Genomic DNA, 15,806 nt, shown 5'->3' on the forward strand with positions numbered 1-15,806 from the left:
TTCCAGGCCAGGGGGATGATGTGGGCCGGGGGTCGACGGCGGGACAGGTGAGAACGAGGCACAGTGAGGAGATTAGTGGCAGAGGAGTGGAGGGTGCGGGCTGGGCTGTAGAAGGAGAGAAGGGAGGTGAGGTAGGAGGGGGTGAGGTGATGGAGAGCCTTGAAGCCGAGGGTGAGGAGTTTCTGCCTGATGCATAGGTTGATTGGTAGCCATGGAGATTTTTGAGGAGGGGAGTAACATGCCCAGAGCATTTCTGGACAAAGACAATCCGGGCAGTGGCATGGATTGAAGTGGGGAGAGACAAGAGGATGGGAGATCGGAGAGGAGGCTGATACAGTAGTCCAGACGGGATAGGATGAGAGCTTGAACGAGTGACTGAGGGGATGAGATGACTCCAGAAGGGGCTCCTGGCAAGGAAGGAGAGGAGAGATGTTGGTGGAAGGGTCAGGGGTTATACATAGGGGGAAAAGGAGGCAGGATAAATACAGATAAATTACAGATATGTAGATAAGTGCTGTGAGACTGGGAGGAGGGATGAATAATGGGAGAAAGTCAGGGAGATGCAGAAGGGAGTGGAAGAAAAGGAAAAGAGGGCTTACTCAGGGGAAGCCTCTTAAAGAAGATGTGCCTCCAAGTAGCATTCCCCAATTAATTTCTACTACCCTGCTTCAGGGTAGTCACCCTTAACTAATTTATCTGTAATTTACTACTAGTTTTAGTGGTAGTATCTGTTCTTTTAAGTCTTTTAAATCATCAGTCCAGCATGTGGCACCAACCAAAAGGGCCAATAACATGCTAGACATCATCAGGAAAGAAATTTTTAAAAAAGGCAAAGTTTTGCCACTAAATAAAGCCATGGTACATCCACATTGAATACTGCATGCAGTTCTGGTCACTGCATCATAGGAAGGAAATGATGGAGAAGCTCCTAAATAAGGATAAAATGAAAACATGCCAACTCTGATTATATCCTCTCTCAGCCTTCATGACGATAGTGGTATTTGTTGAGCATTTACTCTGTGCCAAGCCCTGTACTGAGTGGAGATACAACTGAAGTTTTCAAAATCATGAAAGGAGTATACAGGCCTATTATAAATTGCTGTTAATCAAATCCTATGACAGAACACTGAAGCTTGAAGATTACAGGTTAAAAAAAAAAGAAATACTTTTCCACCCAGCAGGTCATAAAGCCCAGGGAGTTATGCAGGCATAAAATATCAATAGGTTCAATAAGAATTTAGACAAATTCATGAATGGAAGATGCATCATGGGTTACTACAAGGAAAGTTAGGGATTTAAAGGGGGAAAGTAAGGGATGTTGGATGATACATCTCTCCTACTAAGATGGATGTCAAGGAAGAAAATTATCACACTTTCTTGAGGCATCCTTTTGCTAAGCACTGGGGTAGATAGAAGATAATAAGATCCCACATAGGGCTCACAGTCTAAGCAGGAAGGAGAAAAGGTATTGAGTCCCCATTTTACAAATGAGGAAACTGAGGCCCAGAACTGGAGCATCAAGGGTGCAGGCCAGTTTTCCCCTCTTCCCCACCCCAGAGTAGCACCCCACACTCCCTGTGCTCCCTGCACTCCCACCCAGAGATGTGTCAGTCTCACTACTGGACCTGACAGAGTTGCTGGTAGCTAACTGGCTGCCTAACCCATTGCTGTCCAGGCTCTGTACCACGACCTGGGACAGGGATGGCACTAAGTCCACTCTGTTGCTCACACAACTCCAAGGGCCCCCCAAGCCAGAAAAAAGCAGCCCAGTCCCTGCATCCCTATGGAGTTCCCCCATTCCAGAGCCCCCATTCAGTCAGGCCAGCCCCCATCCTCAACCACAGTAGAGGGTGTCTCAGCACTAAAGGATGAGGGGAGAGGTGGAGTGCAGCCACTCTGAAGCACCTCTGCATCAAACAGAAACTGCTTACCATTGTCTTTAAAGCCCTCAATCACCTTGGCCCCCACCTACCTCACCACTCTCCTAATACAACCAAGTCCACAGGCTTCGTTCCTCTAATACCAACCTTTTTACTGTACCTCAATCTATTCTATCTTGCCACCAACCTCTCGCCCACATCCTGCCTCTGGCCTGGAATGCCCTCCCTCTTCATATCCAACTGACAATTACTCTCTCCCTCTTCAAAGCCTTATTGAAGACACAGCTCCTCCAAGAGGCCTTCCCTGACTAAGCCCTCTTTTCCTTTTCTTCCACTCTCTTCATCGCTCTGACTTGCTCCCTTTATTCATCCCCCCTCCCAGCCCCATAGCATGTATTTACATATCCATAATTTATTTATATTAATATCCACTTCCCCATTCAGACTGTAAGCTCATTGTGGGCAGGGAATGAATCTATTATATTGTTATATAATATAAGCACTTAGTACAGTGCTCTGCTCACAGTAAGTGCTCAATAAATACAACTGTTTGATTTATCATCCTTATCTAAACAGCCATGCTGGCACTTTCATTTTCCTGGTGCAGCACTCCAGATGGCCCTGGCTTACTTTCACCTCTGGCTACCGCATAGACCTGACTGCAAGGGGAGAAAATGAGAGTCACAGAGAATGTGGAACAGCCTATTTCTTCTCTAAATTGAGGAAGTTAGCTTCCTTCTTTCTATGAAATGTGGATGGACCTTCCCATGAGGTGAGATGAGAAAGCTACCCAAATAATCTAATTCTGGGCTCCTGAAACCTTCCATAGTTCTCCCTGTTCACTTCTCTTGGCCTCTGCTATTTTCAGGGTGGGAAGTTTGGGGATCAGAGGGTGGCTTCTCAAGGGAGAAAGTGAGATCTGAGCAGGAAGCTGTACTGCCCACATCAGCGGGCCATGCCTCTCTCACCTAGGTCATCAGCTGGGACTCTATTCAGCTGGGACTCCAAAGATCAATGATATTTATTGTGTGCTTACTCTGTGCAGAGTGCTGTACTAAGTGTTTGACAGAGGCCTCGCTTTGTCAGTATGAAAGATGAGGTTTTCTTTGAAAAAAAATGCAGTCTTCAAGATGAAGAAAAGTGCCAAATGCAGTTTATCAGCTGGAATGGACAGCTTTCTGATTTAAGCCATTGTTCAAAACTACCAAACTCAGCAAGCTGTGGTCACTAGAGGCTCAAGTGAGAAAATGACTGTTTATCTCAGTAACAGACATGAGGGTCACATGGAACAATCATTTGTATCTGATAAAATTACATTCAGTTAAATGAAATCATAGGTTTCCTGGCCCATAAGACCAGCATAATTTGAAAACTGTTACTATCTCCTGAACAAAAACTAGACTAATTATAAATGTTCTTTTTCTGCCAGGCAATGGTACAAGTTGCAAAAGCTCTGAGTGAAGTCAAATCAATCTCTTAGTTTACAACTCTAATTACACGGCTGTAAAATGAGCCACAGTCTTAATCAGATATTTTCTACCAGGAAATGAAAGTGTTGGTATTCACCAATTTACCTGGGGAAACATCTGCTTGCACTCTGATCTCATTTTATAAGTGTTGAATGGAAAAAGACCAGCAGTCAATGCTAGATCCAATGTTGGTAGAACCCCAGGAAAAAATAACAATAATATCTTCACTAAATGGTATGAGAAATATAATTAGCAGAGGGTGCCAGCCTCCCAGCCTCAGTGCCCAGTGTAATACAGAGGGTGGCAGTTTACAGGTTGCCTTGCAAAATAGTCTTGTAAATTGGACTATATCGTCATTTCCTGTCTACACCTCAAGAGTCAAAAAAATTGAAATCATTCCTTGATTTCAGCAAAGCCCAGTGACTGGCATTTTGGTTTACTCTAAACAAATGGATCCACTGTCTTAAAGAGCTTAAATCCTAGTTAGGCAAATAAATGCCCAGAGTGCTACTGGCCATTTTTGTTCTTTTAAAATTATTTTCACTAATTTTCCTGCTTTCATTCACAACCTCCTGAATTCATTTACCTTTAAAATCCTCAATCACCTTGCCCCCTCCTACCTCACCTCTCTACTCTTCTAATACAATCCAGCCTACAAGATTCGCTCCTCTAATGCCAACCTTTTCACTGTACCTCAATCTATTCTACCTCTATCTACATTCAACTACTGAATTCAGTAATTAGAGAATCAAGGTGTCACTGCATCTGTAAGTAAAAGGCTAGATTAGCCCACTGATTGAGAAAATCTGGGTGAGGCAAAACTAAAGAAGATCTGGATGATGATGATGGTATCTGTTAAGCATTTACTATGTGTCAAACACTGTTCTAAACGCTGGGGCAGGTACAAGCTAATCAAGTTGGACACAGTCCCTGTCTCACTTGGAGTTCACTGCCTTAATCCCCATTGTACAGATGAGGGAACTGAGGCACAGAGAAGTGAAGTGACTTGACCCGAGGTCACACAGCAGGCAAGTGGAGGAGCCGGGATTAGAATCCAAGTCCTTCTGACTCCCAGGCTCGGGCTCTATCCAGTAGGTCATGCTGCTGGGACATACTGAACATTCAGTCTACATTAGGTTGGCATGACATTCTATGCTGACATCTGTCAATGCTAGATCGTCAGCGTCTTGTACTCTCCCAAGTGCTTAGTATAGTGCTCTCTGCACAGAGTAAACCTCAATAAATATGGCCAATTGATTGATTGTTGTGTCTTAGCTGTCAAATAGATAACCCCACACTCATACCACGCACACTTCACCCTCCCTGCTGCTCTTTAAATTTTTCTTTACCTGTAGCTCCTGTGTGTGTTCTCTTCCCCCACCACTATCGTCATCCCCTCCCTTCCCCGGCCACCAACCACATGCGCCTCCCTTTCTCCACCCCAATTCCATCTTCCCCTGTCCTGGACTCCTCTGCAGACTCCTATATGGCCCTGACCCATACAGCTTTGTTTAAAAAAGTCGTTTCACCACTGCCACCTGTCTGCCCCTCTCTGACTTATAGCCCATTCCTCCTGGGTTCACTGAAACCTTGAGGATGGAGCTGCACCAGGTTGGAACAGCTCTGGCAACCCTGTGAGACATAGGCTGTAAACAGGAAGGTACTGGTGGCCATGATGAACCAAATGGAAAAAAGCCCAATTATTCTTCTGTGTGGGCCCAGTTATGGGTCATGGCCAGCCTGATGGGAAGAGGGAAGAGATATGGGGAGGGCCCTGGGGGTGGAGAATGAGGGTGGCTCAGGGGCTCAGGTGATGTGGAATGTGCAGGCCAAGAAAGAATCAAAGAGTGTAGTGGGGGTGAGCTGGGAGGGTCCAGAGGGAGGCTGGAGTTCAGCTGTTGGACAGCTAGGGCAGGATGTGGGCATCAGAGGGTAGATGCTATGCCAACCTGGCTTCTGCTGAAAGTTAAACTGGCCCATATTGTGCAACTGAGCATCTCCTGCCTGAAATGTTTAATCTCCGAAACAAGCTGCAGGAAGGAAAACACTGGACATAAAGACATCCGAAGCTGTATCCTACCAGACAATAAGAAACAGTCCAGCTGAAGATATAAATTGGACAAATGGCTGCCCTAAATGTTTATCAAATGTATTTTTGGCCTGACATCTGATTTCCTGTTAGACACACACTGATGTAGTTTAGGTGCTGACTCAGTATGGGGTTTACTTTCATGTCCATAAGCCATGCACATCAATGCCCTTGCCATGGATGTGCTAAGTTACAGCAAGTCAGCCCTTCATAAGCATGGAATGCAGTTGCCCACTCTGGAAAATCCCCAAAGTAGTTCAAAGCATCAGTTCCACCAAGTTGGTGAAGGCTGCTGCTAAGACCAGCTGAAGACATTTGGCCACCCACCCACCCCCATTCTGTGTGACATCATTACATTTCACATTGCACCCACACACAACATAACATCAATGGCATCTTCAGCAAAATTTTGCAGAAGAGTGTTTTTCCACGACTGCTCCACCCCAAGCAACTCAGCTTCAAGGCCCTGACTTAACCTCCTCTATTGGATGACGTCTGCCATTATCTGTGCAGGGCCCAGTTAGAAGCAGCATGGTCTAGTGGAGTCAGAGGGCCTGGGTTCTATCCTTGATCCACCACTTGTCTGCTCTGTGACCTTGAGCAAGTCACTTAACTTCTCTGTGCCTCAGTTCCCTCATCTGTAAAGTGGGGATTAAGACTATGAGCCCCATGTGGGACATGGAGCTTGTCCAACCTGATTATCCTGTAAGTTCCCCAGTGCTTAATCCAGTGCCTGGAACATAGTAAGCACTTACTATGGTGTCTGGCTCATAGTAAGTATTTAACAAATATCATTATTATTATTATCATTAACAAATACCATTTTAAAAGGGGGGGGGGCAGCAGTACCATCATGTTTGAGAAAAGTCATGGGGCCATCATTCAATCAATCAATCAGTGGTATTTATTGGGTGCTTTACTATGTGCAGAGCGCTGTATTAAGTGCTTGGGAGGGTACCATACAACAGAGTTGGTAGACATGATCCCCGACCTCAAGAAGTTTACAGGCTAGAGGGAGGAAAAGCAGAGCAAGGAGAGACTTGCTTTATTTGTTGCAGATTAGCTTTCGTGACAAAGCGTGTTGGTAGTCTGCATTAGAAATCCCTCTTTCTCCAACTCCTGCAGTCCTAACTCTGCCACCACAGGGAGATCCATCGTTCAGGAGGCTGTTGAAAGTGGAGTTTTGAATTTTGTTTCAGGCCAAATGTTTGTCTGCATGTGTCCAGCAGAGGGCAGAGGAGGCCCACGCACTGGGCTGTTCCCAGTCCTCTCCCACACAGATCTAATAATAATAATAATAATGGCATTTTTTAAGCGCTTACTATGTGCAATGCACTGTTCTAAGCGCTGGGGAGGATACAAGGTGATCAGGTTGTCCAACGTGGGGCTCACAATCTTAATCCCCATTTTACAGATGAGGTAACTGAGGCACAGAGAAGTTAAGTGACTTGCCCAAAGTCACACAGCTGACAGTTGGCAGAGTCGGGATTTGAACCCATGACTTCTGGCTCCCAAGCCCATGCTCTTTCCACTGAGCCGTGCTGCGGGGCTGCTCTGCCATCCAGGTCCCTCTCCTTAGCTCTTGGGTTACTGCACAGTGCCGCTGCTTGTCTGCCTCCAGATCATCTGGTTTGTCTTCCACGCTGGATGGAGAGGTTTTCCCAGAGAGCCCCAAGGAGCTGCTGGCTCAATCTACCAATCAGTTGTGCTTAAGTGCTTAATAAATATGATTGAATGGTATTTATTGAGTTCTTACTGTGTGAAGAGTGTCATCATGATCATCATCAATGGTATTTAGTGAACACTTACTGTGTGTAGAGCACTGTGCTAAGCGCTTGGGAGAGTACAACACAACAGAAGGTAGACATGCCCCCTGCCTGCAATGACCTTACAGTCTAGAGGGGGAGACTGCTATTAATTATAAATAAATAATTTGTGGATATGTGCATAAGTGCTGTGGTGCTGAGTGTGGTGTGACTATCAAAATGCCCAAAGGGTACAGATGAGAGGGTATAGATGACACAGGCGGGAAAGGCAGTCGGGGAGATTTCCCTTACCTGCTAGGTGTCAACAACCTGGACTTCGGGCAGTTGCTCCCACATGTGAGAGACACTCCAGGAGGCATGCTGGCTCTCTGGGGATAGCTGTTTCAGGTCTGAGAGGGGCAATGGAATGAGGAGATCAGCCTGGGACCATGAAACCCCAGAGACCAGAGATCCCTGCCCCATGAACAGTCGTGGAGCTCAAAGCGTCTCCCTCACCACTCAGAGCCCTGAGAGCAGCCATTCCCAGAATTCTTTACCAAGGATGTCATGCCCGTCAGAGGAAATGTCTAGTCAAGAGGTTCAAATTCCCTTGACACTCAAATTTAAGAATCAAGAGTTTTACATTCATTCGTTAGACTTCATTAGGATGTTAAAAGCATAATCTTCAGGAAGGCAGGAACTCATTGAATTTAAATGCCTTAGAACTATGATTTGATGTTGCAGCTGATGATTTCACCGTACTCCGGTTCTAAGAAATGTGGAGACTCTTTTTTGTTGACAGCTGAAAACATTTAGAGAGGCTTTCAGTATAGGTATTAGTGAAATTATTTTTTTTATCATGTTCAAAAATCCAGGGCTAAATTAAATTACTTAAATGTCTGACTTCCCAGTCTCCCTGCTTTTCTCTGCTCCTGACACACACTCCTTCTCCTTTTGCCCTCAGGTGATTCCATGAGGGATTATTATCATTTTGAACTACAACCCACTTATCTGGTGATGTCCTCCAAGATTACGAGATAAACTGCCACAATTTCTTACTGCCTCATCCCTCATCCATTGTCTAAGTGGTTTAAATTATGTTATTCCGTGGCCTACAATGAGGGGGTGGAGCCAGGGAAGAAGGAGGTGGGACACTGAGGTGAGCTCGACTTCTACCCCTCCTGCAGTGGCCTCTCTGTTCCCCTCCATAGACACCGCCCCTCCCGGAGCCCTTCTCTGCCTCCTCTCTTGGAGGGGCGGCGACTGTGGGGGCTGTGGGTTAGGGAGGGGAAAGCACCAGGTGGGCACAACCCCTCCCAAGGAGCCAGGACAGAGTCGCTTCAGTTTTTCCCCCTACTCCTCTCCATCCAAGTGTTGGTGGTGGCCATGACCTCCCCACCCAAGATGCAGCATGGTGTCTCCTGTTCTGCCTCTCTGTCCTGGGCAGCTGTGGTGGTCTGGACAGGGGGTTTGTGACACACACTCAAGATGAGTATGGTGGGGCAGTAGGGCTGAGGCTGGGAAAGAAGCTGAAAAGATTTTGAGAGGTTTGCAGTATAGGTATTGGTGTAGTTGTTTTTTTATTATGTTCAAAAATCCAGGGCTAAATTAAATTACTTAAATGTTTGACCTTCCAGTCTCCCTGCTTTTCTCTGCTCCTGACACACACCTCCTCCTTTTGCCCTCAGATGGTTCCATAAAGGATTATCATCATTTTGAACTACAACCCACTTATCTCATGAAGTCCTCCAAGATTACCTGCTGGCAGCAGGAACAGCAGTGGTGATTCTCTGTGCCCAGCCAGGAGGAGAGGAGTGTGGCAGGGCAACGTGGCTGGGGATGGGGAAGGGTACTGTTCTCCCTCCTACTTACTCCATGAGCCCCATGTCGGTCCTGATTATCTTGTGTCTATCCCAGAGCTTAGTATGGTGCTTGGCCCATAGTAATTGCTTAACAAATAGCACACCTTTTTTATTTTTATTATTTTGATTTTTCAGAAACATTCTCTCTTTCTTGGTCTCTCTATCCCAATATGATTTCAATGCATCAAAAGATTGGCAGATCTTCTAATTGATCAGATCCTATCTGCAGGAACCAATCCCTTCAGCTGAGTGGAGGACAATCAAATACAAGTGCCCACAAACAGTGGTAAAACAATTTATCATAGTTTAGGCAATTTGCACCTGTACCATGTACCCACCCCAGGTTTCTCATAAGAAGAAACTTAAGGTACTGCCTCTATGGAGATAACTCCCAAACCTATCTCTCTAATCATGACCTTTCATCTAACCTACAATCCTGCTTCTCCTCTTGCCTCCATGACATCTCCAGTAGAATGTCCCACGAGGACTTCAAACACAGCATGTCTGAAATGGAACTACTCATCTTACCTCCTAAACCTACACCTAATTTTCCCCACACTGTCATCCTCCCTGTCCCAAAAACCCCCAATCTTGGCTCCTCGCTGTCATCCTTCACATACAATCTACCATACAGTGGTGATGGTTTTTTCAACCCTACATATCCAGGATCCACTCCTTCCTTTCCACCTAAACAGTTACCACCCTAGTCCAAGATCTTGTCCTATCAAGGCTAGACTATATCAACCTTTTCGCTAGTCTCCCTACCTCTGATCTCTCCTCCCTACACTCTTACTCCACTCTGTTTCTTGGACCATCTTTTGAAATGACCTTCAGCACACATGTCTCCACTCCTCAAAACCCCTCCAGTGGTTTCCCATTTCCCTCCACCTCAAGCAAAAACTTTTTTATGGTATTTGTTAAGTGCTTACTATGTGCCGCATACTGCTCTAAGCCCTGGGGTAGATAAAAGTTAATCAGGTTGGACACAGTTCCTGTCCCACATGGAGCTCACACTCTTAATCCCCATTTTACAGATGATATAATTGAGGCACAGGAAGTGAAGTGACTTGCCCAAGGTCACACCTCAGACAGGTGGAGGAGCTGGGATTAGAACCCAAATCCTTCTGATTCCCAGGACCATGCTCTATCCACTAGGTCATGCTGCTTCACAAAGACTCTTCCTAACTGACTTCATGTCTCTCCATCTTTCCCCATCTTACATATCTACTGTCTTCATCAGTTTCCCATTTTGCTCTCCTTTCATTCATTCATTCGTTCAATTGCATTTATTGAGCACTTACTGTGTGCACAGCACTATACTAACCACTTGGGAGAGTACGATATAACAATAAATGACACATTCCCTGCCCACAATGAGCTTACAGTCCAGAGGGGGAGACAGACGGTATAAATAAATAAATAACAGATATGTACATAAGTGCTGTGGGTTGGGGAGGGGGGGTGAATAAAGGGAGCAAGTAAGGGCAACGTAGGGAGTGGAAGAAGAGGAAAGGAGGGCTTAGTCTTGGATGGTCTCTTGAAGATGTGCCTTCAATAAGACTTTAAAGAGGGGGAGAGTAATTGCCAAACATGAGGAGGGAGGGCATTGCAGGCCAGAAGCACGATGTGGGCGAGAGGTCAGCAGCGAGATAGATGATACCGAGGTACAGTGAGAAGGTTAGCCTTAGAAGAGCAAAGTGTGTGGGCTGTGTTGTAGTAGGAGAGTAACAAGGTGAGGTAGGAGGGGGCAAGGTGATTAAGTGCTTCAAAGCTGATGGTGTGGAGTTTTTGTTTGATGTGGAGGTGGTTGGGCAACCACTGGAATTTATTGAGGAAATTCAAGCAAACCTCCTAAATGTACATCACTCTCTACTCTCCTGCCTCCACTACCAAGAACAGCCTCTGTTCCCAAATCTGACACCCTACAGCTCTCCCCATACGCAGAGCTCTCCTGAAAGCCCACCTCCTCTAACATACCTTCCCCGATTCATTCCCAGCTCCCCAACTCATTTGAGACCACCAACCATTTCGAGTATTTATATATTTATGTGTACCCATCCTCAGCACTCATGTATCTATGTTTATTCAACTGTACATTCAATTATTTATTCTGGTTAGTCTATTTGTAAAAAAAAAGGTATCTTTGTCTCCCCCATTAGAGTGTAAACTCCTTGAGAAAAGGGAACATGTCATTATGTCATTTCTTTTTGTTGTATTTTCCCAAGTGCTTAATCCAAAGCATTGCACCCAAAGAGCTCTCAATAAATACCATTCCTACTAAAATGAAGATATTTTGGTCAGTTTGACTTGGATGGGGTGAGATAGCCAGAGATGCTGAGAAAGCTGAGGAGGACTAAGGCTATGAGGCAGTGCACATAGCAGAGTGGCATCTTCCCAGTTAGCATCTCAGCACTTCTGCATCACCTCAACCCTTCTGAATGAACCCCCCTCCCATTGGACTTTTTTTTTACATATTGAATTGTATCCTCTACTAATAGTAGAAATAGCATTTCTTGAGCATTTACTGTGTGCAAAACACTGTACTGAGTGCTGAGATAAAAATACACAGGTGAGAATAGGACACAGTCCCTAACCCTCAAAGGGCTTATGGCCTAAGTATAAAGGAGGAAAGGGGACTGGCAATAGAGATGTAAGAAAAGATAAAACAATAAGAACACAAAAGCATCATAATAGACAAAGACAGAGATAGATATGAAAATTAAATTGAAAGAGCTGTAGGCTAGAGGAGCAGAGTTTCCAGGCTTCTCGAGATTTAGCCATAGGCACAGCTAATAATAATTAATAATCATTGTGGTATTCATTAAGGACTTACTATATGCTAAGCCCTGTACAAAGCCCTGAGGTAGATACTAGTTCATTCAATCGTATTTATTGAGCACTTACTGTGTGCAGAGTACTGTACTAAACACTTGGAAAATACAAGTTGGCAACATATAGAGATGGTCCCTACCCAACAGTGGGCTCACGGTCTAGAAAGGGGAGACAGACAACAAAACAAAACATATTAACAAAATAAAATAAATAGAATAAATATGTACAAGTAAAATAAATAGAGTAATAAATATGTACAAACATATATACATATATACAGGTTAATCGGTTAATCAGATTCCACATGGGGCTCGCAGTCTAAGTAGAAGAACAGGTATTGAATCCCCATTTTATAGATGAGGGAACTGAGACACAGAGAACTGAAGTGACTTGCCAAGGTCACACAGCAGACTAGTGGTAGAGCTGGGATTAGAACCTAGGTATTCTGACTCCTGGGTCTGGGCTTTTTCCACTAGGCCATACTACAGCCTTCCTGATGTTCTACATTTTGTAGAGTTAGCCTGCTGCCATGGCTTGCTTCCTTCCTATTGTGTTGAAGCAATTTGTAAATTATTTATGTCTATGTCTGTCTCTCCTATTAGATTGCTAACTCCTTGTAGACAGGAATCATGTCTTCTATCTTGAACTTAGTGAAAGTGAGTTTTTGTCCTCTTTCCCAGTTAAATGGTAGTTAAATTGAAGCAGCATAGCCAAGTGGAAAGAGCAAGGGTCTGAGATTGAGGAGACCTGAGTTCTAATCCCGATTCTGCCACGTGCGTGCTGTGTGACTGGGACACGTCATTTAACTTCTCTGTGCCTCAGTCTCCTCATCTGTAAAATGGGGATTCAATGCCAGTTCTCCCTCCTCCTTAGACTGTGAGCCCCATATGGGACAGGGACTGTGTCTGATCTGATTGTGCTGTATCTACCCTAGCACGTAGTGCAGTGGTTGGTACATAGTAAGCTCCTAACAAATTCCACAGTCATTATTATTAACAATATCATTCTGCACATCTCCCCACTCCTCAAAAACCTCCAGTGGTTGCCCATTCCTCTCCACCTCAAGCAGAATCTCCTGATCATTGGCTTTAAGGTCCTCAATCACCTCCCTCTTATTGATCCACCTCTCCCACTGCACCCCAGTTCTCAGTCGTTGTACTTTTCAATTTACTCCTATGCTTCTCATTCCAGTCTCCCTGACTTTGCCTTCTTGTTCGTGCCCTTCCTCCATCTCTACCTTCTACCTCTACTATACTCCCCCAAGTGCTTAGGTGATCAATAAATGCTGTTAAATGAGTGAGCACATCCCAATGTTCATCACATTGATGCTAACAAATGTTCACCACATTGATGCTAAGAAATGTTCACGACACTCAGGGTTCTGGCGATTAAGGGCACGTTGAAGGCCTGGAGTGCTCTTATCATCCTGTAGGGGCAGGCTGGGAAAAAATGCTTCCAAATGCAAAGTCTGCCCAGGCTAAGAGCCCAAAGGATGTCCGTCGCTCTCATCATTGGGGTACTCTCTGGCTGCCACCATCACGGACCTCCTCCTGCCGCCATGACCACGGCTTGCCGCCCCTTCAGCCACCACCAGAGGCTCCTCCCTCTCCTAGATCAGCCACTCAGGCTCATTACCAGAGGGCAGTGGCTGCCCAACCGCTTGTGGGCTGCTGCCTAAAGTGTGCCTCCCCTGTTGCCTCTTAAATGGAATCCAGATGATCTTTATTCAAGGTATGCCAGCCCTCTGTGCTGCTAACAGCTCTCAAGGAGGGTGCCGGGCAGGGATTTCCAAGAACACAAAAACAGATGGCTCCTGGCCGCCCGGGACTGGGTCTGTTTATTTTGCTTTAAATAGAACTGGCAGAACAACGTGTGTATGTGGAAGCTTAATAAGGCTGTTTGCTGCTGCTGCTGCTGCTGTTACTTCTGCTACTGCTACTATCAATCAATCAATCGTATTTATTGAGCGCTTACTATGTGCAGAGCACTGTACTAAGCGCTTGGGAAGTACAAATTGGCAACACATAGAGACAGTCCCTACCCAACAGTGGGCTCACAGTCTAAAAGACCCAAGATACCTCACCACCTCTACAATTGGCTTCAGCACAGCATCCTGAGGCACACCGCAAGAGAAAGCCAATTTCCAGACATCAACTGAAACTGGATGTTCCCAAACAGACAAAATCAATTAATCAATCAATTGTATTTTTTGAGTGCTTACTATGTGCAGAGCACTGTACTAAGCACTTGGGAGAGTACGGTACGAGAGAAGCCAGCACTTCTTCACACAGTGGGCAGTAAACCTGTGGAATTTATCACCACAGGAAGCTGTGTAGGCTGAAAATAGCAGCAGCTTCAAGAGGGGTTTGGATCAATTCATTAAAGAGTGGCCCCTAATAGTTTACCGGACAGAAAGTTAAATATATGGTGTTTGTTAAGCACTTACTACGCATCAAGCACTCTTCTAAGTGCAGGAGTAGATATGATAATCAGGTCAGACACAGTTCCTGTCCCACAGTCTTAATCCCCATTTTCCAGATGGGGTAACTGAGGCACAGGGAAGTGAAATGATTTGCCCAAGGTCACACAGCAAGCATGTGACATAGCTGGGATTAGAAGCCACGTCCTCTGACTCCCAGGCCTGGGCTCTTTCCACTAGACCAGGCTGCTCCTGTAAGGCTGTAGATGGAAAAGTTAGAGAGGTTAGACAGCCCAAACAGGGTGTTGATAGAGCTGTGGACACCCCGGGGAAAAATTGTGGGTGTTAGAAGGTATGTCCCTACAATGGAGATGGCTTTTGAGGAAGGCAACCTTCAACCTTCCTAACACTTCCTCTTAGCGTCTTTCGGTGCCATTGTTGGGAGACAGAGCTCTGAACCAGATGGACTGGTCTGAGACAGTACTAACATCGCTTCTGTTCTTCTGTTCCTATGTTACATTCTTATGTCACATAAGGTCGCCAAAGCTACAATTACAGATGTGGACCTCAAGGTGAAGCCTCTTTCAACCCCCCTAAAGAAACAACATAACCTGTTAGTCCTGCCCTGGCTACTGCTGCTCTTTGAATTTTGCCTTCACATATGGGAAGGCATTAGCCAGGCATGCTTCTGGGTTTGGACGGAAGAGAATTTCTTCCCCCTCATCTTTTGGGGGTGGGGCTAAAGAGCCAAGCCCCTGTGGAGCAACTTAGGGCCCAAGCAGAGGTAGGGGGTAGCTGGCCACTCTCCTCCTTTGGAGGGGTCACCAGCCATCCATTCATTTACCGGTAGTCCCTAAAATGACCTATAATTGTCCTTGCCCATAAAGGCCATAAAAATATTTGAATGTCCGTAAAGATGGGCGGCCGCCACACCGGTGGTTATGGCTGGAGGGATCCCGGTGTTGGGGTTGCTGGAGCTGCAGGTCCTGCTCCTTTAAAGTGGCGACAGGTGTCTGGCTGTGAAGTTTGTTGTGAGGCCGGTAGGCTGCTCCCATGTAAACAGCCTCCATCCTAGGAGCACTTGTTCTCCACTGCTTTTGATCTGGAGCTCTAGGCCTTCCCAGATTAATCCTACCTTTGGGGAGGCAGCATGACTTAGTGGGAAGTGCACTGGATTGGGAGTCAGGAAAGCCAGGTTCTGATCCCTGTTTTGCCACTGGGCTGCTGGGTGATCTTGGGCAAATCACTTAACCCTTCTGGACCTCAGTTTCCTAATCTGCAAAATGGGAGGTCAGCAAGAAGGTTGATGCAGTAATAATAATAATGATGGTATTTGCTAAGCACTTAATATGTGTGAAGCACTGTTCTAAGTGCTGGGGGGGATACAAGATGATCAGGTTGTACCACATGGGGCTCACAGTCTTAATCCCCATTTTACAGATGAGGTAACTGAGGCCCAGAGAAGTTAAGTGGCTTGCCCAAGGTCACACAGCTGACAAGTGGCTGTCAG

Source organism: Tachyglossus aculeatus, chromosome X1 (assembly GCF_015852505.1).
Source record: "Tachyglossus aculeatus isolate mTacAcu1 chromosome X1, mTacAcu1.pri, whole genome shotgun sequence".
NCBI classification, from domain to species: domain Eukaryota; kingdom Metazoa; phylum Chordata; class Mammalia; order Monotremata; family Tachyglossidae; genus Tachyglossus; species Tachyglossus aculeatus.